The 23,493-nt window shown below is 35.7% G+C and overlaps 1 protein-coding gene across 3 annotated transcripts in view; it reads right to left on the reverse strand.

The window, feature by feature from the left end:
* Nucleotides 1-21,831, reverse strand: part of ptp4a3a (protein tyrosine phosphatase 4A3a) — a 39,698-nt gene extending 17,867 nt beyond the window's left edge. The window contains exon 1 of one of the 3 annotated variants that reach the window (XM_051136426.1): nt 21,728-21,831. The gene's annotated coding sequence lies outside the window, so the exon portion shown is untranslated. Of the gene's footprint in view, nt 1-32; nt 195-21,217; nt 21,315-21,727 lie in introns of those variants that run through there. The other 2 variants (XM_051136427.1, XM_051136425.1) reach the window with 2 other exon arrangements.
* Between the last annotated feature and the right edge of the window lie 1,662 nt (nt 21,832-23,493).

The following is a 23,493-nucleotide window of genomic DNA, read 5'->3' on the forward strand; positions in this document are numbered from 1 at the left end:
ATGCATTTCAGATCAAAAACTCTGTTACTTACCCAGCTAAGTAATATTTTTAGCGTTATGGATTACAGCCCATTCTGGCTCAGACGCACAGACGAACGCTGATTCAGATGCTGCTCTCACGCGCTCTAGAGTTTTACTGAACGCTCCCCCGCTGATCTGCGACTGTAGGGACCTAGTGGCGTCTGCAGCAGTTAAAGGTGCAGAGACTCTCTGAGTGTTGACAGAAGGCGAGTCTCTCGTCCATTCTGTTAGCATCACGATGCCACTAACTGTAAACAATGCTCCAATGAAAGCACTGCATGAGTTGTTGAGTGGCTTACTGATTATAGTTTGAATGAAATATACTGTAAACTGCATACTACTCACTGTGTATTTTATACCACACACTGCTTTTAAGAAAAATTATAGTATGCGAAACTTGTCACTAGGCGTGTGTTGGTTTTGTGTAATATGGTTTGTTGAGGTAGTGGGTATTGTTATCGCACAAATGTAACATTTATAACACTGTGTGTATGCTGCGTGAAAGGCTTGTGATGTAAACAACCCCAATATGGACGAGAAGCATGGTGGAAGGGGGAATGCTGATGATACTTTATCCTTCTTTAAAAGAAGCTTCTGAAGTACAATATATTGGGTTGCAAAAAAATTAGAGGCTGTTGGTCGAAGACAGTTTTGATCTGTTCACATAGGGCTGGGAAAAAAAAAAAAAAAAAAAAAAAAAACTTGGTATTTTTAGGCTGAATAGCAACAGATGGTATGCTTCTCGATATTTTCTAAGATTTCCGATTTGGTTAAAAAGCCACATTTTATTTTATGCATTTATTAAAAAATAAATAAATAAAAACAACAACAATAATAATAATAAAAATAATAATAATAATAATAATATTATATATATATATATATATATATATATATATATATATATATATATATATATATATATATATATATATATATATATATATATATATATATATGGACGAGAAGTGATAGTGTGTATATATAAAAAATAAAATAAAATATATATCATTTTTTTTATTTTTTTTATATATACACACTATCAGTCAAAAGTCTTTTGGACAGTAAGATTTTAATGTTTTTTAAAGAAGTCTCTTCTGCTCATCAAACCTGCATTTATTTGATCCAAAATACAGCAAAAGCAATAATATTGTGAAATATTTTTACTAATTTAAAATCACTGCTTTCTATTTAAATATCTTTTAAAATGAAATTTATTCCTGTGATCAAAGCTACATTTTCAGCATCATTACTCTTAAGTGTCACATGATAAATGCTGATCTTCTGAACTTTCTATTCATCAAAGAAACCTAATATTATTATTATTATTATTATTATCATCACCATCATCATCATCATCATCATTATTATTATTATTATTATTATTATTATTATTATCATCACCATCATCATCATCATCATCATCATTATTATTATTATTATTATTTTATATATATATTTTTTTTTTTTTTTGAGCAGCAAATCAGAATATAAGAATGATTTCTGAGGGTCATTTGACTGGAGCAATGATGCTAAAAATCCAGCTTTTAAATCACAGGAATAAACGACTTTTAAAAATATATTAAAATAGAAAACCGTTATCTTAAATAATAAATAAATCAATAAATAAATAATAATTATATATATGTGTGTGTGTGTGTGTGTGTGTGTGTATATTGAACACTATTTAAAAAAAACAACAACAACAACAACAACAACATTATAATCTAAAAACAAAGTGCATTGCAAAGCAGACATTGCAATTACTGAATTTAAAATTTAAATTCAAAACAAAAGCATAGGCCAAATGTTAACTGGTAAGAACACACATTCACTCATCTGAGCTTAGTAATTATATTGTCATACATTTGACTAATCCCATTACAATGATCCCTTTACAGTTACTGCTATCAAAAAACTATATTTACTTGCAGGTTTAAAATTCAACATATGGCACATATACTGTCCAACAACAAATATAAGCAGTGATTCACTTGCATAAAGCTCATGCACTCCTGATAGAAAAGTGGGAATATTTCCATGAATTTCTAACTTAAAGATCAATAAATGAGAATATACAGTATCGATGAAACACAAGTTATGAAATGTAAACCAAAACAGATGAGAGGAAAACACGTCTTGAATGCATTAAACAGCACAAGTATCTGTCAAAGCACCTGACATGGAAGGCCACGTTAAACTATATGCGTTAACTATATCTTACGAGTTACTTTGAAGGCCTAAATATAAAGCATGTCTCTTGTTTAGCACAATTTAGATTATGCACTTTCTCCACGTCAACTCTATATGCTATTTTTCAGATCTTGCAACATGAAACTACCGTGTATCGATATAAACAGAATTGTATCTTCTTATATAGTTTATAAAAATATACTGATATATTGTACAAACTTAATATACTAGCCAGTCCTATGTTCACAACACAAATGTTCAGCATGAGAATTTGGTCAGATTTTTCCATGTGATTTGTCTGTTCAGACCAAAGTGGAAAAACAGCACTGCACAACTTTGTTTCTGACACCCGCTTGTCATGGAGAAGAAAACAAGTCAAGCAGTATTTACATGTTTTCAAACAGCCATTCAACACCAAATACCTTAATACATCATTTTCACATATTTGTTTACACTTGCACAGTTTTACATTTTAATTCTGGACTAGCACATGCAAGCCTAAAAATATATGGCAACATTTTAGTATAAGGAACAATTCTCACTATTAACTAGCTGCTTATAAGCATGCTTATTATTGTTTATTAGTACTTATACAGCACACATTCTGTGTGAACATATTCTACATCCCTAATCCTATACCTAATACCTAAACTTAACAACTACCTTACTGCTAACAAGCAGTAAATTAGGAGTTTATTGAGGCAAAAGTCATTGTTAAAAGAAAAGTCCAATTCCAAAACAAAGATTCCCATATAATGTACTCACCCCCTTGTCATCCAAGATGTTCATGTCTTTCTTTTTTTAGTCGTAAAGAAATTATGTTTTTGAGGAAAACATTTCAGGATTTTTCTCCATATAATGGACTGATATGGTGCCCCGATTTTGAACTTCCAAAATACAGTTTAAATGCAGCTTCAAACAATCCCAAATGCGGTTGTAAATGATCCCAGCTGAGGAAGAAGGGTCTTATCTAGTGAAACAATCTGTTATTTTTATTTAAACAGACGCTCATCTTGTCTCACTCTACTTGGACTGTTTTTGTTCCTGTTCATGACAGTTAGAGTATGTCGAAAAACTCCCATCTCATGTTCTCCCTTAACTTCAAAATCATCCTATATCACTGTTTTACACCTTTTTTCTTAAGGGTGTTTGATCTTCTTTGCATGTTCATGTTGCAAAGACTGGGTCGGTACTTCTGCAGCGATGTAGGATGATTTTGAAATGATTTTTGAAGTTGAGGGAGAAAATACGTTTTTTGACATACCCTAACTGTCTTGAGCCAGAGTACACAGAGTTCAGGGAGAGCCAGACAAGACGAGCGTTTCAGATTAAAAAGTATTTAAATTGTATTTTTTAAAATGAAAATAACCAATCATTTCGCTAGATAAGACCCTTCTTCCTCAGCTGAGATTGTTTACAACCACATTTGGGATCGTTTGAAGCCGCATTTAAACTGCATTTTGGAAGTTCAAAATCGTGGCACCATATCAGTCCATTATATGGAGAAAAATCCAGAAATGTTTTCCTCAAATATTTCGATAATGGTTGCCACCCTTTTTTTCCAGTGTTTTTGTGTTGATTTTGGCAGTTACTTACTATTCATTAAAATCTATAATGGCAAACTCTCATTATTTTAAACAAGTACTGTAAATGTCATGTAAATAATGCATTGTCGTTGTAAAAGATGGTCATCTGAGATCTGTGCACTAACAGCACATAAAGAGTTCATTTGGGAAGTTGTACTAGGCTTTTAACTGCAATCCTAATCTGCCGTTTATGGCTTGTAATTAATTAAAACTTTAATACTGAAGCTTAACCTAATTTCTGCTTCTTCTCTTTAAAATAAAAAGTTTTTCTAAACATAATCCACGCTTCCAAAATTCCTCATTGCTCATACACAAACAAATCATTTAATTCACTTTGTGAAGCAATAGAATGAATAAAACAATAACAACCAAACAACAATGACCCATTTAAACTAGTTAATATAAACCTACTTTGAACAACTTCACTGAGGCTGTGAGGATCTGGATTTTTCACTGACAGAAAAAGCTTGTCACCGGGACAGTACTCTCAAAGGGACAACTTTGTACCTTCTTTGCCCCTAAAGGGTGTATATTAGTACCTCAGAGTAGTAACATGTACTCTTGAGGTGCATCAGTGTGGAGCAATGAGCTGTTGAACAAAGCACAGCATGTAAAACAAACAGTGAGAAGAATACTTCTGACACCAGCTCCACCGGGGGTCCGGCCCTGAGGTGCTGTACTCGTTTACTTCATGCAACGTAAGGTTAATTGGGTGATTCTGTGCTATGTCAACAGCACACAAGGGTCACACACATTCACCGAAACACACAGAGAGGCTCGTGAATATCTGTAAACAATAGCTGTCGGGGTAACAACAGCACCACCAGCGTGAGATTTACAGCTAAACCCACAGCATTACCATGAACTTGAGCGCTAAGGGTAACCATGACTGTGTTGCGATCGTCTTCACAGGCCAATTACGAGCTCTTGTCCCATAAGACCGCAAACAGTGGTTAAATATTTGTGCTGACAATTGTAAGTGCTGCTGTGGGCATCTGGGACCTTCGTGCGGAGGCACTAACAAATAATCTACAGCAAAACGGGGACGGGAAAGAGGAGAAAGAAATTACGCTTATGTTTGAAAGCAAAAGAGGAATTTGTTGAAGATAAAAAGGACCTTACAAGAGGCGATATGGGTTGGAAATAGATCAGAGACACGCTGGGGCACTTTACACATGGTACTAAGTCACGTTGGTGAGCCATAAGAAAAAAAAAACACACACAGCGACTACTTAGATATTCATTTCTACACATAAACAGGCGCCATGAATCTCCGTGTTATATAAACTGGCCCCTCAGAAGCATCTTGGAGCAGGTCGAGTTGCTATATTCAGTCACTAAGTGTCTGTTCTGTGCCAAAAAAATGGCCTCTTCTGAATGTCAAGTTGTAGACGTGCAGACTTTTAGAAGGATCTATGTGTACTTGACTATGTGAGAAACACAGAAACATGGGTGAAGCCCGTTTCGACCACTAAAAAAAAAAAAAAAAAAAGTAATTTCGACTTTAAAAGATGTCACAATTCTGACTTTTTTTTGCAACTGCAAGTTTATATATCACAGCTCTGACTTTATAACTCGCAGTTGCAAGTTTATATCTCACACTTCTGAGAAGAAGTCACAACTGTTTGTATCATGCAATTCTGAGAAAAAGTTGCAATTCCAAGAAAAAAGTCAGAATTGTAAGTTTGTATCACACCATTCTGATAAAAAAGTGCAATTCTAAGAAAAAAAGTTGCAGTTCTGAGAAAAAAATTGCAATTCTGAAAAAGTCAGAATTGTGAGTTTGTATCACACAATTCTGAGAAAAAAGTTGAAACTCAAGATATAAACTTACAATTCTGACATTTTTTTCCTCAGAATTTTTAGTTTATATCTTGCAATTCTGACTTTATAACACAGTTGTGGGTCTGTATCTCATAATTCTTAGAAAAAAGTAAGAATTGTTTGCATCACGCAACTGAAAAAACAAAAAACTGCAATTCTGAACAAAAAAAAAGTTTGTATTATGCAATTGTGAGAAAAAAGTTGAAATTCTAAGAATTAAAGTCAAAATTGCAAGATATAAACTTACAATTCTGACATTTTTTCTCAGAATTGACTTTATAACACACAGTTGTGTCTATATCTCATAATTCTTAGAAAAAAAGTTAGAATTGCTTGTATCACGAAATTCTGAGAAAAAAGTTGAAATTCGAAGAAAAAGTTAAAAAAGTCAAAATTGCAAGATATAAACTCAGAATTCTGAGTTCTTCTCAGACTTTTGAGTTTATATTGTGAGTTTGTATTACACAATTGTGAGAAAAAATTTGCAGTTCTAAGGAAAAAAGTTGCAATTCTGAGAAAAAAAAAAATGCAATTCTAAACAAAGTCAGAAATGTGAGTTCGTATCACGCAATTCTCAGAAAAAAGTTGAAATTCTAAGAATTATATAAACTCACAAGAGATATAAACTCACAACTCTGACATTTTTTACTTTGTACCACACAGTTGTGGGTCTATATCTCATAATTCTTAAAAAAAAATTAGAATTGATTATCACGCAACTGAAAAAAAAAAAGTTGCAATTCTGAACAAAAAAGTCAGAATTGTGAGTTTGTATCACAATTCTGAGAAAAAATGTGCAATTCTAAAGAAAAAAGTTGCAATTCTGAGAGAGAGAAAAAAAAAAAAAAAAAAAAATCGCTAGATATAAACTCACATTTCGGACATTTTTTCTCAGAATTTTGAGTTTATATCTTGCAATTCTGACTCTAAAACACTCTATAAGTTGTGGATCTATATCTCATAATTCTTAGGAAAGTTAGAATTGTTTGTATCACGCAATTCTGAGAAAAAAAGTTGAAATTCTAATTAAAAGGTTGCAATTCTGAGAAAAAAGTTGCAGTCCTGAGAAAATAGTCAGAATTGTGAGTTTGTATCAATTCTGAGAAAAAAGTTGCAATTTGAGATATAAACTTGTAATCGCATGTTATAAAATCAGAATCGCAAGATATAAATTCAAAATTCTGAGAAAAATTTTTTTCCTCAGAATTCTGAATTTATATCTTGTGATTATGACTTTATAACACGCAATTGCAGGTTTATATCTCACAATTCTAAAAAAAAGGTTGCAATTCTCAGAAATAGTCAAAATTGTAATGTAAACTTACAATTCTTACTTTTTTTTCTCAGATTTGTCAGTTTATATTTTGCAATTCTGACTTCATAACACCAGTTGCGGGTTTATATCTCATTTCATCTCATCTCAATTCTTAGAAAAAACTCAGAATTGTGAGATATAAACTCACAATTGCAAGATAAATCTCACAATTCTGACTTTTTTCTTTGCAATTGTGAGTTTATATAATGCAATTCTGACTATAACTCGCAATTGCTAATTTTTATCTCATATTTCTGAGAAAAAGTCTGAATTGAGAGTCTGTATCATGCAATTCTCTGAAAAAAGTCAGAGTTGTTAGATAAAAAAAACTGCAATAACTTTTTTTTTCACTAATATTTTCTCAGTGACATGCTGCTAATTCGGAAACGCTGGGCTTAAAGAAAGTCAAAATTTTCCCACTCATAATTATGACTTTTGTGGTGGTGATCATCTGTGGTCAACTCATATATACAATCTTTCCGACATGACATGAATGTAGGTTAGAAATCTAATTAGTGAGACATTAATAAGAACGATCTATGTAGCCAACAACTTGTCCCTCCAATTTCATCCCCTTGGATGAATCATGGATAGTTCACCTAAATACGAAAATAAAATTATAAGTATTCATCCTCCTGTCATAATTTGTTTTCGAGTGTTCGTAACCGATCTAGATGTTTCCTACTTAAATATAAGAAAGAGAAAAGATTTTTAGTCAATAACTTAAATTCTCATTCCTGATGCAAACTTTCATCTGGCTTTCCTGGAAGACTTGGGAACTAGCATGCAAGCGATAAAAACCACTTTCACTGTGGCTTTCTGGAAGAACAGAGAAAAAAATGTCCCTGTAAAAGCACCACTTAAGTGACACTAGAAATGTGTCAAAGAGACAAGCCTGAGGTCTGAATCTATAGACATGCAATCCAGGCTAATAGTTTCTCACAAACAGCTCAGAGTGATGATGTGACTGGCCCGTGTGCTGAGTGTCACCTGCATGTTATAAATAGGCCCGGCAGCTGTTTTCTGATGCATTTAGCCCTGACTGGACTGGACATGAGATAACAGCGGGTGGGGGTTTGTTTCCAACTCACTTTAGCTTAGTGAACTTTATTTGAAAGACCAAACACTATCCCGAGCGATGGAAAATCTGTAATTAATTATGGATTCATTGGGCTGTTGATCTGGAAAAACGGGATCATAAAGTTGTTGTGGTGGAAAGTACAAGACGAAGTTAACCAGGAAACATGAGATCAGAACAGAAACTCACAAGCTGACTTATTAAAGTGTCCATAACTGTGTTCATTTGTGCATTCGTTTTTGCTGTGCTTTTGAAATGGATATCAAGAATAGTATAAATTTCAGAGGTGTTGGTGTCAGCTACTGAAATGGGGTTGTGAATTGGGCTCTTTGGTTTCCACGATGCAAAAAACTCAAACGGAATCACGTATTCGCAGTAGAACGCAGAATGTCATGGAATTTGCCTACATTCAGGTGGATAAATGAAAAGTAGGCCTGAACACTTGATCAAATCGTGATATGGACTAATGTCGGTGAATTTTAAACATATGACAACTACTGAAATACGAAGTCTGCTTGTTCTGTCTTTGTGTGACTAAGCGGCATAACCACGCTTGATGCTTGTGGTGTTTTTCAGTGCCTGTCATCAACATCTTCAACATGAAGTCATCTCATATCCATGGAGCTCCATGGCGGCATAACTTCATAAGCTCCATCCATGGTGATAAACAAATGAGATTTGGAGGGAATATTGTGTACTTGTGCTGCAGCAGCTGATGGGCCCTTAGGGACAAATCTGCACCTCTATGTCTACGTACACAGCTATGTGCTTCCCACAGGGATAGTGTGCAGTTGGTCTCCAATAATCTCAGACACATGGATCACCATGGCAAGAATTTGTCCAGCTACGTGCGAGTCGTCATGGCTGTGGTGCCATGAAAGCAGGAGGCCCCTTCACTTAGAGCCATTATACAGTGATGTATATCACACGCAGCCCTCCTCCATTAGTCTCAAGAATATTGGTTTGCATTTTGTCATGTCAGCTTCAAGATCACACTCCTCAGTCCTCTAAAACCAACCTGCACATGGGCAGGGTTGTTTATTTAACAGACATAACATGATGTGCCATTTATTTTGAGCTCCTTTGGCTCTATTCAATAGTAGTCTATGGAGAAAAGCATTCCAGAAACTAAAATGTCAAGTATTCTTGTAATGTAGTGATTCTAGTAGAATCCTGATATTCCATTTGAAAATTTAATGAATTATTTACTAGAAATCTCTGAGTAAGCAAAGAACAAAAGTACTTCAGAAGATCTCGAGTTGTATTAACCCGGAACTGTTTTTTTTTAGATATCGCTCCTGGCACTTTCCTGCTGCAAGGAAATGGACTCATTCAGATGTACCTCATGGGTCTCGCTGCTAACAGTCTTTAAACGCAGCTGAAGACGTCGAGTAGGCCCACTTACAGGAAAACAGGAAGAGGCCAACAACCTCCAGGTGCCTTTGAGCTGAACAACATGTGTATGAAAGAGAAGAGTGGTTTCCTTATGAAAAGATACGTTATTTAAGTAATCAACAAGTTAATAACTGCAGGTAACATGCTGCAAACATCTGCTGTAAGCTAGCTAAACCACAGTTTGCTTTACAAACCACTCTTCTTCTTTTTTGGATTAGGAAATTAGTGTTCATTTTTCATACCATTTTCATGTTTTAGTAATCATTTTGATGAAAATGTTCTTTAAATGTACTCAGCATCTCGTCATGGCGTATTTATTCAAGTCTATTTTATTTTGGCATATAATTGAATTCAATGAAAACAACATTAGGAGATTAATCTCATACATAGACTAGGATGCGTTGAAGTGAGATAATTGAACCACTAGCAAAGTGGTTCACTGGTTTTCAGTGCTTTCAGCTCAAGTGGATCAATATCCAACATGTCGCTTTTAATTAAAATTGTTTCATTGTCATCACAATGTGTCTTTTTTATCATGTCTCAATTACAATTAATGCAATTTCATGGACTTTAAACACTACTTTTTTCAACTTTTTTTAAGGGCTTCAATCAGAGATCTCATTTATCAAACAATGTCTTGTAATTCTAAAAAAAAAAGACAGATAAATAAAAATATATTAAAAAAACAAAAATAAAGTGAAACACATAAAGTATAAGTATTCAATACTTTTACTATAGTAAAACCACAGTTAATTTTCCCAAGAGATTTGTGTTTGTGTATACTTTCTTTTCTATACTATACTTTTCTATTTTTAACTGTACTGCCTTCATGGTTTGATGTTTTCTTCGGTTTAAGAAAAAAAAATCTGAAAAAAAGATTCATGAAATCTCTCAGAAATCCTGATCTGGAACCAATTATTCACGATCCGTGCTCCGAAGTTCCGATCTAAAGCCAAACATTCATGAACCCTCTCTGAAGTTCTGATCTACATAAAATGGATTGTGATCCACGCTCCGAAGTTCTGATCTAAAGTCAAACATTCGTGAACATGCTCCGAAGTTCTGATCTAAATCAAATGGTTTGCGATCCACGCTCCGAACTTCTGATCTAAAGCCAAACATTTGTGAACCCGCTCCGATGTAAATCAAATGGTTTGTGATCAGTGCTCCGAAGTTCCGATCTAAAGCCAAACATTCATGAACCCGCTTCGAAGTTCCGATCTAAATCAAATGGTTTGCGATCCACGCTCCGAAGTTCTGTTCTAAAGTCAAACATTTGTGAACCTGCTCCAAAGTTCTGATCTAAATCAAATTGTTTGGCGATCAGCGTTACAAAGTTCCGATCTAAAGCCAAACATTTGTGAACACGCTCCGAAGTTCCGATCTAAATCAAATGGCTTGCAATCACTGTTCCAAAGTTCAGATTTAAAACCAAATATTCATGAACCTGCTCCGAAGTTCTAAATCAAATGGTTTCCGATCCACGCTCTGAAATTCCAATCTAAAGCCAAACATTTGTGAACCCGCTCCGAAGTTCTGATCTAAATCAAATTATTTGCGATCCGTGCGCCGACGTTTGGAACTAAAGCCAAACATTTGTGAACATGCTCCAAAGTTCTGATCTAAATCAAATGGTTTGCGATTCAAGCTCCGAAGTTCCGATCTAAAGCCAAACATTCGTGAACACGCTTCGAAGTTCCGATCTAAATCAAATGGTTTGCAATCCACGCTCCGAAGTTCTGTTCTAAAGTCAAACATTTGTGAACACGCTCCGAAGTTCCGATCTAAATCAAATGTCTTGCAATCACTGTTCCAAAGTTCCGATTTAAAACCAAATATTCATGAACCTGCTCCGAAGTTCTGATCTAAATCAAATGGTTTCCGATCCATGCTCTGAAATTCCAATCTAAAGCCAAACATTTGTGAACCCGCTCCGAAGTTCTGATCTAAATCAAATTATTCGTGATCCGTGCGCCGATGTTTGGAACTAAAGCCAAACATCTGTGAACATGCTCCAAAGTTCTGATCTAAATCAAATGGTTTGCGATTCAAGCTCCGAAGTTCCGATCTAAAGCCAAACATTCGTGAACACGCTTCGAAGTTCCGATCTAAATCAAATGGTTTGCAATCCACGCTCCGAAGTTCTGTTCTAAAGTCAAACATTTGTGAACACGCTCCGAAGTTCCGATCTAAATCAAATGTCTTGCAATCACTGTTCCAAAGTTCCGATTTAAAACCAAATATTCAGGAACCTGCTCCGAAGTTCTGATCTAAATCAAATGGTTTCCGATCCATGCTCTGAAATTCCAATCTAAAGCCAAACATTTGTGAACCCGCTCCGAAGTTCTGATCTAAATCAAATTATTCGTGATCCGTGCGCCGATGTTTGGAACTAAAGCCAAACATCTGTGAACATGCTCCAAAGTTCTGATCTAAATCAAATAGTTTGCGATTCAAGCTCCGAAGTTCCGAACTAAAGCCAAACATTCGTGAACACGCTTCGAAGTTCCGATCTAAATCAAATGGCTTGCGATCAGCGTTCCAAAGTTCAGATTTAAAACCAAACATTCGTGAACCTGCTCCGAAATTCAGAAAAAAAAGACCCTGCATTTTAGGGATAAAAATGGATTTTATAGGACCATAAAATAAATAAATGTCACATTTAAAAAAACTCAACAATCCTCTGGGATCGTCTTTCGCAAGAAGCTGGACAATCTGGCCTTCCTGTAAACCCCTAGGAGACCACCAGCGGTCTGGTCTGGAGGTCTGTCTGAATGCAGAAATCCGAATTCTCACAGAACTCTGAAAGGTCAGGACTGCCCAAATTTTGGCAGAGCAGGGAAGGGGATCACAACACAGGAAATCCCTCATCCTGTCTCGCAAGTATCAATGAAACACACACACTTCAGTGCACAATCAACACTGGTCAGCAAGCACACAGTATGACCCTGTGTCAATAAATTAACACCCATACACCTGTATTATCACAGTTGGATTCACAAAGTTGTGTAGCAGTTTAAAAGAGAGCAAGAAAGCCAGAATGTATTATCTAGTCATAGTGGATATTTTGGATGTTGTTGTTTTTTTTTTCATGGGACATTCCCTGTCTGCAGCTGTGAGTTTTCAAACAACACGCAAACCCTATGCTGATGTCAGAGGGTTTCCTGTCTGAGAAACACAGCTGGACTGTCAGCCGCATAAAAAACAAAAAAATGAAGGGGAAGACAAAGATGGAGGGGGGAGGGAAACCAGTGTTTGCCAAAATGAAACATGTACTCAAAATGCTCAATAAAATTCATTAGAAATAACTTTGGCACTATCCTACAAATTTTTACACCGATTATCCTATTTCAACTGAAAATATGATGTAATAGATGTACACCTTAGTGAACAATAAATATACTAAAATGTATTTAAAATATATTAATTTCATGCCAAATATACTACAAATACATTTACATATTATGTGCTTAATAAAATACTATGGAATTGTATACTAAATAGTATACTAAACTGGTATATTTAAAGTCTGCTAAATTGGAACAACCAATTTTGTACTTTAATTGTTCGTAATTACTGCTGAAGTTCGATTAATGATATACTTAAGTATATCTGATTGTGCTAAAGTGGGACTATTGCAAGTATACTTTACGTACACTTTAAATATCTTGCATTTAAGACCGATATTATTCAAAGACCATACAATCCTCATCAATAGTGACATTAAAACATATTTGCTTTGTGCACAAGTAGTACTCCAAATAAAGTTTAATTACAAATTTTATATTAGTAAGTTTCGAGTGACAAGTCAGTGAATATGTTAATAGACTTGAACTATACTTAGTATAAAATAAACGCATTATAAATCTATTACTTTTTTACTAGGGTAGGGATCGAATGTCACTTTTTGTTGACTACAGTAAAAAAAATAATAATAATAATTTGATTTCATTTATTTTAGTAATAAAGATATTATTCACGCACATTATAGAAACATTATTTAAACTCTTACGTAAGCCTAACATGCAATAAAATCCTGAAACTTCCCAATGGATATTATTTTCTACTAATCTACACTTTGCACAACTTAAAATGCAATGCAGCATGTGAGCTGGACTCTTCGATCACGATAACGTCTGTGTTCAGTTAGTGACCCAGAATCCACTGTGAAAGAGAGGAGAACGCAGTCTGGGAAGTCTGTTCATTTGGACACACCACAAATACTAAATCTCCCTGAAGGAGAAGTGACTGATCAAATCATGTGATGCAGGCCTTACAATTTAGTACCTGAATTTGGCACTGGCATGTGATTATTATCTCCATTTGAATCATCTATTATTAAATTACTTTTCCTGTTGTTTTATGTTTTTTTCATAGCATCAGTTCAGTAGTAGTATCGCGATAGTTTAGTCAGGTATCGTATCGAAGTCACAATTTTGGTATCGTGACAGTACATAAAATTTCACTTACCACATAAACAGAGTAAGAAAAGATGACTCATAGGATGTTGATGAATGATTTGCAGATCCTGAGCGCCAATAACAAACATCTGATCTATATAGTATAGAAAATGTGTACTATTGCTGGTCCGTAGTATACACTGAGTATGTGTGATCGCAAAACTCGAAAGTGAAAGTAAAAAGTGAGCGCGCATTCAAAATGACTTAAATGCCCCGCATATTAATAGCGGCTCTCTGATTCCTGCAAATTATCCAACGATAAAATCCTGAGAGAAAGCACTAAAATATATGCTTTCCTTTCATCTCGTATTTATTGCCTTTAGGGGATCCGTACCACATGTCATTTCTTAACTGAACATGGTATTTGGATTCGGGCACATCCCTAGACACAATCTGATGTATCATGTTTGTAGCACAGATAATGCGGTATCAATCACCACTAATAACTGTTTCCAAACAGGTTTCACAAACATTCTGTACATAAGATTGAAGAAAGTATTTAGCATACAAAATGTTACACACTTAAACTTTAAACATGGGCCTCACATTTTACATTACCGTATAGGACTCATAAAAGCCGCCCAGTGCCTATTTTGACATTTTAAATTTACAGCAAGATTTGTGAATAATTTCCTGACTGAACACCAGAAGTGTTGGCTGTTTTAACAGCCTGACATGGGGGGGGGGATGAGTTTTCCCTCTTTTCCCACCCCGTCTCCTCGCGATTAAATCCCAGGCTTGCGTCACAGCAGGCTCGGGCAGCCACCCATGGCCCTCCACTGGATTAATTAAAAACATTTCTATTATAACCACTTCACGGGATGAGAACAATAAGCCACTGTAAAAGAGCAATACGACATCGGGAGGTAGATCTATCCGTGCAGAGTGATTGGTTTCCCCGGTGTTTCAAGTTAATGGATGTAAGACAATCGAAACCACTGGTTACGTCCACTGTTGTGTAACTTCCTGTTAAGATCACAGGCTTTTTAAATAATGTGCGATTACGTATCACCACTTAAAGGTGATTTTAGTTGGCAAATTGCATTCTATACTTAATGCATGTTACATTGTTGGTTACTTAGTCTTTTAAGGCCACTCTTTTAATTTTTATGTGCACCGAGTATGAAAAAGTCTGTGGACAGTTCATGAACACAAAGTATGATTCAGAAACTATACCAAGAGTTTCATTTTTACTTTTGATTTATTGTGATCCAATGATACAAGCTGGCTGAGGTTTTAAAACCTGTTTTAAAACAGCTTTTAAAGCTTTTCTACATCCTCTTTCACATCTGCCCTTGATTCAGACTGCATTTCCTGAGCATATTTCTTTCTTCAATTAACACTGAAAATCAAATATTAATGATTATAGGACACAAGAGAGTCCTAGTGCATTGATATCCTGGCCATTTCAACCACTAATGGTAAATACACCGGACTACAGAACGATTCATCTTTACATGATGAACTATTAATTAACTCTCCATCTCATCACCCTAACAAGCCTGAACCAGACAGGCCTCTCGAGACATCTGTATGGTGACGCATTTGATGTGAGAGTCAGGGGCTGTCATGAGAACTGTCATCTTGGTTGCTAAACCAAATATACGCAACAATGGATTCAAGGAGGTGAAGAGTCAGTCTAAAGCTCTGCAAATACAGATTAAGGTTTGATATGTGGAGTGTGTTGGCTAAATACTTCACTTGTTGCACCTCAGTCCACAACTAATGCTCTGCACGTAATTAAAAGCAGACGCAGAAGATGGAAACCACCAGTGTTTCCTGAGTCACTCTTGAAGAAAGTCACAGCAATTGAATCTGCCGCATCATGGCCAAAGATGATATCATCAACTGAATCGGTCAGACAAAACTCGCTTCCTGACTGAATCGTCTCAGATTAAACACTTGCTTACTGAACCACAGGTTATTATGTCTGACTCAATACCGCTACTTTTCAAGTGAATCATAGAGATTGAGATCTTTTATATTCTCATAAAAATGTTAAAACTACAGCAATAACTGGCTACTAAATGACTGTGACTGGACAAATTATATCACACGTCTATTATGTGCGTTTCATGCATGGTGACGTATTTGAAAAAAGTTCAACGTGAGCTAACAGCAGTAGCACGATGAATGAAATTTCATTTTCGATTTTAATAAAATGATCATTGTGCCACATGCCGTTCCTTTCATTTAAAGCGGTGTGCTTTCACCTGTCCTTAAAAGCTTAATGCCCAAATCATTCAAATCATGTAACGTGACTTTTGTAAAACGCAAAAGACAACTGATTGTTTTTAACCCAAATGCTGGGTTCAGCCTGCTGGGTCATTTTATTGGGTTGTTTTTAATGTTTTTACCCAGCTGCTAGGTAGTTTTTCTGCACTCTAAAATATGCTTAGTTATTTTTTTTTAACCCAAATGCTGGATTCAGCTTGTTGGGTCATTTTATTGGGTTATTTTTAAATTTTTTTACCCAGGTCCTCGGTTGTTTTTCTGTAACTAAGCTGCTGGGTCATTTTGATCACTGGGTGATTTTATTTTTTACTTTTTGCATCCTCTACAGGAGAGAGCAGTTCTCAGCGCTGCCGATTTGGCGCACTTCTTCAGCGAAACAAAGGTTGTTATACATTTTATTTTATTTACAAAGTCTTTTCAACGCAACATACAGAGATGAAATGTCAGTCAGCTAAATGCGTCAGCAGCGGACATTTTGCATGATGGAAACGCCTTTTGCCTTGCATAACAAATTGATTTTACTCATTATAACACTGAATTTAATTTGATGTTAAAATATGTCCTCTAATCTCAGTACTGTTTGTTTATAGGCAGGTTATGGAGTCACAGCATCTCTCAGCTACGAGGTACACAGCCCATCACCGGCTCAGATTTCGCTGACACACCGGCACTAGAATTAGCTTACGGTGAAAACTGATTACAGAGAACGGTTGAATACACTTTAAATTAAAATGCTACTTTTAAATGTTCCATTTTTTACTTCTAAAATGCTTGGTAAACAAGTGTAATGTATGTTATATTGAAAACCTGGCTGTATCCACCCAAATAAAATTCAATTTGTCATATATTTTTGTCCATGGGTGTACTTGCTTAATAATAAATGTTCATCTTTTGATTATTGCTGTTGCATCTATAATTCTGTGTGTGATTTTTAATTTCCAGCCCATTTTAAGCCAGCAATATAATACTTTCTTTAAACAATAGTTGACTTAAAAATTACCCATGTTGGGTAAAAACATTTAAATCAACCAGCTGGATCAAAATAACCCATGATGTGTTTTGTCCAATATTCACCCAACACTTGGTTGCCAAGTAACCCAAGTTAGGTTGTTTTTACTACACTTTTTTTGAGTGTAGTACTCAAAATTGGGAAGATCATGATTCAGATTATGATTATGTGAATGACCGTGCACAAGCACCCTATTTACGAATGATTGGAACATGTTTAATTATCAAATAAGAAGGTTACGAAGCATTTGTGATTCCGGAAAAGAATTTTCAGGAAGGTGTTTTACACGCAAATTACTCAGAATTCATATATTTAAGCAAGCTTAATGAATGAGGCCCATTATTTGCAAATTTTTTGACAACGTTTGCTCAAAAACTGAGAAGCATAAACTTAATGAAGATCAATGAGGCCTACAATCAATCAGAAACATAAAACAAAACCTTGTGCTAACTGAGAAAACAAGACGATAAAAATATTGAATCCAATATTTGGTAATAACATAGTTAACATTCCCCTGTATAAGCAAAGTCAAAGCAGGTTTTAATCCATGCACTAAAATTTAGGTAGCATTTTCAGGAAAAAGAAAATCTCACCTGATCAAAATGAACATTAACACTGTGTAAAAATCTATTTCAATAGATTTCGAACAAGCAATACATTTGCATTTAAAAACTGAAAAACTGAAAATAACATAACCAACAAACACGTTTCACATTCTTTTTGGAAAAAGAAAGCATCGCTGCAACTTCTGAAAGTAACAAAGACAACAAATCCAATAATGTCATTTTAACATGAAAACAAAAACTAGAAAACAATTTTAATTCCACAAACTCTTTGCTGAAATTGTTCTTATGTAATAATCTGTGTACTTAAGTCAAGAAAACCTACCCAACAAAAGCATCTGTCTTCCTCTTGTTCCTCTCCTACATGACTAGTTTGTTATGAGAGTGTTACGTCGTCTTCTGTACATCATAAGAATACACACACTCACACGTAGGGCTGCACGATTATGACAAAAATCATAATTGTTGATTATTCCCTTAAAATTGTAATTGCGATTATTAATTACGACTATCACAATTTACATTGAATTATGTTTTGAATAACTTTACACCATTGTTTGAAGCAACTGTATATAGTTTCTTCTTTAAAAATAAAAAAGTAAAAATTGGAAAAATTAAAACAATGAGATAACCTGTAAAAAAACACCCTCTCTCTCTCACACACACACATCTTAAGAAAGCAGAATAATGTAAGTGATTTTTTTTTTTGTAATTGTACCTTTGAATGATTACATAATTGTGACATCTGTAATTTTAATTTGCGATTAGAAATTCAATTAATTGTGCAGCCCTACTCACGTGCATACTAAGTTAGTTGCATGCATAGTCTATTCTCTGCCTAAAACGAAATTTTTAAAGAACTTAAATAAGAATAACACAGTTGCTGATCCTTACATAATTTCAATATATTGTGCACACCAAGTCAGCAATGTAAACTAAACTCTAAATCATCTAAATGCATCAAGGTACTGGCCAATTATAATATGAAAACAAGTTGTAATAGAGTTTTGTGGCATTTAAATAAAACAGTCAGTGTTGAATGTGTCTGGGGAGGGGGATCATGTAGAAAACACTGACAAGTCACAGAGTTCTAGTTCTCGTTGCAGACTGAATACAACTAAGGTAGGCAACGAGTTGTCAGAGCAACGCTAAACACTTCAAGCACAAGTGAAAGCACATCAGTAGGCGCTCTGGAGCGCGCGGCTTAACAAGTCCCCTGCTGCGAAAAACGAAACCAAAGTTATGTTTACTTGGCAACAGCTGAAATTTGCTGGCAGCTGCATGTTTGAGAGTTTACGGTTTACAGTTTGTTACGTAAAAGACGTGGGATGTTCTTACAGTTATCTTAGAAGAAACTGAATTAGGTGTATGCATGTAAATTCACATCTGTGCATGCACATCTTCACAGTTGCTTGTGATACAAAACATGCATGATTAGTTAAAAATGCAATTTAACAATGAATATTTACTTTAGAACTGAGGAGCAACGCTTAAGCCTTAATATGTGGTTATTTATTATTAATTTGTTAGCTTAAAACCATAATTTAGTTTCCTAAGTGATATTTTCCATATTTTCTCTAACTGGATCAGCGGATGACCAATAATTAGGCACACAATCGAAGTCCATGAATTAAGTTTCGTTTGGCTAGAGAGTGTTTGATTGATTTGCATGAGGCTATTTGTTTGTGTGAAATTGGATGTGCCTACAGTTCAATACATCTGTGAGCGCCAAGCTCACGCGCACCTGCAGGAATACTTGCTTCAGTGAGCTAAGAGACTTCTCACACATAAATGAACACCAGACAAACCACCTGGACCACTAAACCCACTTCCAACTTTGAGTCAGCAACTGAGAAAAACAGCGAAAAACTGTTGTTTGCATATGCACAATGCTCTTGAGCACAAGAACGGACACTGGCAATGCCCATATAAGTTAATATTAATGACATTTCTAGTCAGTCTGATTTAAGCCAACAGGATTTTAAGGCTACTTTAATTGTTATGCATATTAAATGTTCTGCACCGCAAAAAGTGGAATCTAATAAGCACATAAATGAGGAACATCTGGAACATAAATGAGGCTAAATCACCTGCGGCTAAATGTAAGTTGCATACACCCTGGCACACTGTGTGTGGCTAACAACTGTTTATCAAACAGATAATTGCATGACCCGAAACCGGTTTGGGTCAAGTGCTGGCTGATGCTCATCAACTTTGGCACGCACTTCAAAGCCGGAGATAGGAGCGTGTTTATTCATTTTCATTCTACAGGGGCTGGTGACTATCAAAGTCCCAAACCTAGAGAGAGTACACAAAGATTTTTCGGATACGATAAGAGCTCTATGACCCCCGCCATCGCCTGGAGCCACCTTTGGCGCTTCAGGAAGGAGCTCCGCATGACTTCTCTGTCGTGTAAGAAGCGGTCGTAGTCATCCAGCTTGGCAGATGTGATCTAAATTTCCCTGGCACCCCACAACCTCGCGGTCAAGTTTTATAGACCACAGCCCGGGGCAAGTAAAATTCCCAAGGAATCGGACAAAAGGGTAGCCCCATATAGCTGAAACCACACTGCAAAAAGAGCAGTCGGCTGACATCTCAAGGAATCCTGTACGTCACTGAGAGTGCAGAAACAGCTCTTTCTGGCACACGGACTGAAGGTCATGTGGAAGTATTTATTTGAGGCTCGGGACCCTCTTGGGGAAAGCTCTGCAGAATTCTTGGTCCTGAGAATTCGCTGGTCTTTCTCTTACCACATAAGAGATCCACTGCAGAGGATGAAAAACACAATGTGCAAAGCAGACAAAAATACCACATTTATCGCTCACAGGCTGGGAGCGTAAATGTGATGTGCTTCTGATAAAAACAGCTGATTTTTCTGTAGAAACAGTCTTTATGTGACAGAGGGCAGTAGGAATGAAAAAGATCTCTAAAAAGTACATTTTGCATTGCGGCGCTAGCAAACAAAGTTGACAAATACTTAAAAGCGTAGGCATGTGAATGGCTATCTACGATTTGACAGCACAAAATGATTTATGATTGAGTAACCAGAAATTATAATACAAACCGGATCAAATATTGTAAAGAAACGCCCCACTGACTTGAAATGACATCTCAAAAGTGCAACCCTAAAAGTCTTAAAAAGTCCTTTGTAAATGACTTATCATTGAGTAGCAATCTGAATTGTGATTGACCTGTTGGATGGGTGTCTTACTTTGCCCATCAATCATGTCAGCTCAACCCAACACAAACACACTGGCAATGCATACCAAAAAAATGTCATCACTCAGTAACAGAAGGAATTAGCTTGTTTAACGTCACTCTAAAGTCAAAAAGACTTATGTAACTGGCACACATCCTTAAAATATGAATCTTGGCTGACATACACTGGTTTCTATCCAGATGTTGCCCTACACATACGGGATATTAATAAGACGTTGTTCTTTAATATTAAGTCTAAAATACATAAGGTTTATCTTTTTATTTTAAACGACAAATTCTTTTCAGTTGTATAACATTTTTTTCTCAGAAGTAACGTTACCTCAAACAGTAGCTTCCCATCTGGAGCTTTAACGATGGAGAGACGTGGACAGAAAATGACAAGATGTCGCCCTAAACCGTGGAAACTGGCCTGTAAACTGACAATACATCATCATTTAATCTGATTTCACTAAAAAAACCCGTGTATAGTCCTTGTTATTTTAGTAAAATCCTGTGACATTTAGTTTATGTTGGTCCCCTCGTAGATTTGTCTCCACATATAAAATGCCACGTTAAGCACGTTCACACCACAGACAGCTATTTACGCAAATTATACTTTACATCTACTGTAATTCAGGTAAAATAACCTAAAACTACACAGAAAACAATGCCAACCACGATTTCCGACAGAAAGCCGGTTTGGGCAACACCCTCAGCCACACAATCCGCTTAAATACTCATCATACGCGGCTCTCCGGCTCTTCGCCAAGTCTTTTTTTATCAGTTTTGACGATCTAATACGAAATTTACTCAAATATAAAGCGAAAGACTAAGCATTCATTTTACTTACCGAAAGCTTCCCGCAAATAATCTACAATGTCTGAGTGACTCAAGCCTCGCCATGCGATAGTAGTGATGTCTGATTCGCGAGCGAATCGTTCTGTTCGACACGTTCTGTTCCACGAATCAAACGAACCGATTCGCAAATCCAAATGATTCGACCAGATCAATTGGCTTGATTTCCACGAAGACTTGATGACGTTTGAGTCAGCGAATAAATGAACGAACAAGTGTGACTGAAATTTGATACTTTTAACTAAGATTTGTTGCGTAAAAACAACTACTCTTAATAATAATCACTGAAAAGTAGCCGTTTAAAGATGGTATAATATAAATGTACATGTCTAGACGATACCCTGGTGAAAAAAACAGCATATGCTGGTAGGTATGTTTTGATGCTGGTTTAAGATGGTCCTTTGCTGGTCTATGCTGGTCCTTAGCTGGTTTATACTGGTCCTTGACCAGCAACATGACCAGCATAAACCAGCTTAAACCAGCATCAAAACATACCTGTCAGCATATGCTGTTTTTGTCACCAGGGTAAAGCTTGCATTTTTATTCATATTTTAATTTATTTCAGTTAAAACAAACGGTTCCTGACACCTAAATGAGTCTTTGACTGAATTTGAATTGGCTGTTTTATGCAATATTTAACTAAGAAAATATTTTTTTTTACAGTATATTCAAAAGATAGTTGTGTGAGACCATAGTGTAAATAAATAAAAAAAAATTGTTATTCTTTAATAACATTTAACACAAAGCCATACCGCCTATATAATTTCACATAAAAATACGACAGAGAAATGACCTGAAGTAAATAAACTAAATATGAGAACATTCTTCTGAGAACTGAACATGTATCAACATGTCCTCTGTGAGTAAAACTTGATTCAGCTGTTGTATCTGTCTTAAGATGAATGAATTTAAATGAACTGTTCAAATGAATCGACTCTGTAAAAAGAATCGAACTACCCAGCACGCTCTCGATTATTTGGTCCTCCCACAATCTCATTCTGCGTCATGACCCGCCACATGACGACAGCGACAAACAGGGCTGGGGTGCGATCTAAAGCGGGATTTCAAATCTTTGTCACATGAATCACAGTTTGACATTTCTAAATATTCATGCGTTCACTGAATTTATTGCTAGTGGGTTTTCCAGGCGTTTTATCTAAAGCCTGAATAATTCAGGCGTCTCAAATCGTCGAAATGGCATGACGAAACAACCACCACATTTTGTAAACAAGAATAAACAGGACGTGTCTGACGAAAATCCATTTACCACAACTGCAGCTGCAGACATCCAAGAAAACTAAAGTTAGGCCTTTTGTGGTTCGGGAATATGATAAAAATACAGTTGCTTTAGATTGCAGCGTTGATTAAAATAACCTACTGTTGAAAATGAATTAAGCAAGTTAAGTGTCATAATAATTTAAACCGCTGACAATCATGTTAAATGGACCCTTTAGCACTTAAGTAATTCATATGCACGTTAACTCAGCATGTGAATTCATGTCTTATGACTAAAACCACTGGAATGCTGGGAATTCAGAGTTTTGATCCAGATTGAATGAAACTGACCTGCTTTGCTAAGAATGAAGTTTGCTCTGATTGCTGTAGCTACTTGTCCTTGTTTAAGCCTTGAGTTTACAGAAATGTTTTTAACAATTTATGGACCTGTTGCTTATTTATTTAGACCATGTTAAAATGATTACATATATTCCAACAAGTATTTAAAGTAGTATATAAAAGTATATAAAGTAGCCTATATTTAGG

The sequence above is a fragment of the Labeo rohita genome, chromosome 19 (assembly GCF_022985175.1).
Source record: "Labeo rohita strain BAU-BD-2019 chromosome 19, IGBB_LRoh.1.0, whole genome shotgun sequence".
Taxonomy (NCBI): Eukaryota; Metazoa; Chordata; class Actinopteri; order Cypriniformes; family Cyprinidae; genus Labeo; species Labeo rohita.